Source organism: Zea mays, chromosome 5 (assembly GCF_902167145.1).
Source record: "Zea mays cultivar B73 chromosome 5, Zm-B73-REFERENCE-NAM-5.0, whole genome shotgun sequence".
Taxonomy (NCBI): domain Eukaryota; kingdom Viridiplantae; phylum Streptophyta; class Magnoliopsida; order Poales; family Poaceae; genus Zea; species Zea mays.
This window is the reverse complement of record NC_050100.1, coordinates 207,018,804-207,021,876: the sequence shown is the minus strand read 5'-3', so window position 1 is coordinate 207,021,876 and position 3,073 is coordinate 207,018,804. Positions and strand designations below refer to the sequence as shown.

The 3,073-nt window shown below is 39.0% G+C and overlaps 1 pseudogene; it reads right to left on the bottom strand.

Annotated features, from left to right (window-relative positions):
- Positions 1-987: 987 nt before the first annotated feature.
- On the bottom strand, positions 988-2,302 carry LOC103628814 (uncharacterized; annotated as a pseudogene).
- Between the last annotated feature and the right edge of the window lie 771 nt (positions 2,303-3,073).

The following is a 3,073-nucleotide window of genomic DNA, read 5'->3' as shown; positions in this document are numbered from 1 at the left end:
GTATTGATTGCACTAGCTCTTGTATTGAATGTGAAGTCTGAAAAACTTGGATACTTGGAGTGGTGGTGGTTGGGGGGGTATTTATAGCCCCAACCACCAAACCAGCCGTTGGGGAGGCTGTCTGTCGATGGGCGCACCGGACAGTCCAGTGCGCCACCAGACACTGTCCAGTGCGCCAGCCACGTCACCCAACCGTTAGGGTTCTAACAGTTTCGACCGTTGGAGCTCTGATAGCTTAGGTCACCGAACAGTCCGGTGCCGCACCGGACAGGCACTGTTCACTGTCCGGTGCGCCTTCTGGCGCTGCGCTGACTCTGCGTGAACTGTCCGCGCACTGTAGCGCTTTTGCATGTGTCCGTTGGAGTCGACCGTTGCGCTGGAGTCGTTGCTCCGCTGGCACACCGGGTAGTCCGGTGAATTATAGTGGAGCGGCTGTCCAGAAACCCGAAGGTGAAGAGTTCACCCTGTATGGTCCCTGGGGCACCGGACACTGTCCGGTGGTGCACCGGACAGTCCGGTGCGCCAGAACAGGGTTCTCTTCGGTTTCTTTTGCTTCTTTCTTTTTGAACCCTAACTTGGATCTTTTTATTGGGTTGTGTTGAACCTTTAGCACTTGTAGAATATATAATCTAGAGCAAACTAGTTAGTCCAATTATTTGTGTTGGGCATTTCAACCACCAAAATCATTTAGGAAAAGGTTTGACCCTATTTCCCTTTTAGGATGTTTATATGTTTGGTTCTTGAGTGGCATGTGAAATTGTTTGCAAGTTTTATGGCATTTTCATCATACATGAGAGTGAGATTATGGTAAGGTGATATCCCAAACCACGAAGAGTTTGCCTCATCCAAAATAGTCAAGCATAACATACACCAGCTGCAATATATTGTGTCTTGATGGTGAAAAGATATATATATATATACATATATATATACATATATATATACATATATATATGCTCCTTAGAACTCTATGGCACTAGGGTTCGTCTAAACTTTCAATCTACTTTGCAACTTGCATAATTAGAATCCAAATAAACAAGTAGATCAAAATGTAAGCCATTAGGATACCACAAGTCACGAAAAATAACAAACCATAAAAGTACCAATTTACCCACTATTTAGTTATATAGTTATATGCCCGTGCAATGTTACGATTTTTATATATGATATAGGATAAATTTTGTTTTAATAAAACACAAAATATATGTTTTCTATTGATTAGGTGGGTGTGAATGTGGAGCCAACAACCAAGATTCAAACACTCACTTATACATAATTTCACCATATTTTTTACATAAAGTGTAAATATAAGGCTTATCAAAAGGAGGTCTTGCACCCTTGTCTCATTTGCCTTTTCAGCAAAAGATAATAAACATTGGATGGTTTCAATGATATTTGTGTCGTCTCTCTGAAGGATATTGCGAAGAATCACCTTAAATAATTGTTGGGGCTTTGGTGGTTGCAATATATTTTTGTCAAATAAAACAAATCTTTCCAAACTGATCCGAGCATGCCAAGGCAAATGAAGCAACACTACAGGGCCCATGCACCCTTGAAGTGGAGCACCAAGTTCACTGAATGTTTTTAGTGTGGTAATCTCGTGGTGCTATGAGATCTCAGAATCATTGCCTAGAAGCACAAGAAGTTTCTTGTCAATTCCTAATTCAATCGTAGTCTTAACAACCTTCAACTTTCCAACCTTTATCAAAGATGCAAGTCTTGCAAACACATTTTCGTACATTGTTCATTTTCTGCAAACAAGGGATCTGCAATTTGATCCATGGGAATTCTTGCCAAATTTCAACAGCAATTGCGCCATCAACATGCTCAGATATCTTGTACAGAACAGAAGAGAAGTTGGCTAGAGTTCAAGTATCTTCACAGGCACCAAGAAGATCAATTAATCTATATATGGAACCTACTGTTTCAAAAGAGCAAGTAAGATTTATGTGGTCTACTGGAACAAATATAATTGCAATTGTGTTAGTGAATGTAAAAATAAGATATGGTGATCCTATGGAAATTATCTCTGCTATTCGAGGGACAAGTATTTTACTGAACCCAACTCTGCTTGCCTCAAATTCAGATAGGGATATGCATGCCATGAGAACTTGAGTTGTGCCAATTAAATGTCAATGTCCATGAATTCTAGCGGAGAAAAGAATGATCCCATCTTCCGTTCAGCTAGTCTTTTCATATACTCTTTGTAAAAAGGCCAAGGAGCTACAAATGCCGCATAATATGAAATTAAATCAGATAAAAGAGCACAAGTAACATCATTTGTTTTGTTCTCATAGTGCATCTACATCTTTCTCATTGACGTATGAAACTGGACCAGGTGCACAAGTTGCTTATGTTAGGAGATTGGATATGGTTTTGTCCCATTTTCCACTCTGGTTTCCTTCGCCAGAGCTTTCCCATGACAACAACTGTAAGAGAGACCACAACGATCTAGCAAGACTTATGCGACGGGATGTGAAGTATAGAAACGTTAAACGCCCAAAAGCCATGGTATTTGGAATTTTTAGTTATTCTATTTTTCATGATGTATCTTCCTCTAACATGCCTTAATTTGCAAATTTGGCATAACTACTGATTGAAAAAATATATGTATGTAAAAAAATACTAAGCATATTTGTGAAGCTAGGCTGTTAAGTATATAGAAGTTAAACACCCAAAAGCCATGGTGTTTGGAATTTTTATTTATTCTATTTTTCATGATGTATCTTCCTCTAACATGCCTTAATTTACAAATTTGGCATAACTACCGATTGAAAAATATATGCATGTAAAAAATGCTAAGCATATTTGTGAAGCTAAACATGGTGTTACTTAAGAAAATATGTTGTTAACAGAATAAGATTAATATTGAAATGGAAACATATGTAAATTAGAATTATCCGACAAAGCTAAGAGATGTCCATGGTTTGAGAATCTTCTTCAGATCACGACCGCTAAAGTAGCTCTGCAAGACTTAACGAAGATTGTCGCAATTCCACAAATACATGGCATGCATCCTCATGCCTGTCGTCACCACCATAAAACGGACAACTCAATTCCCCGCTCCATCAAC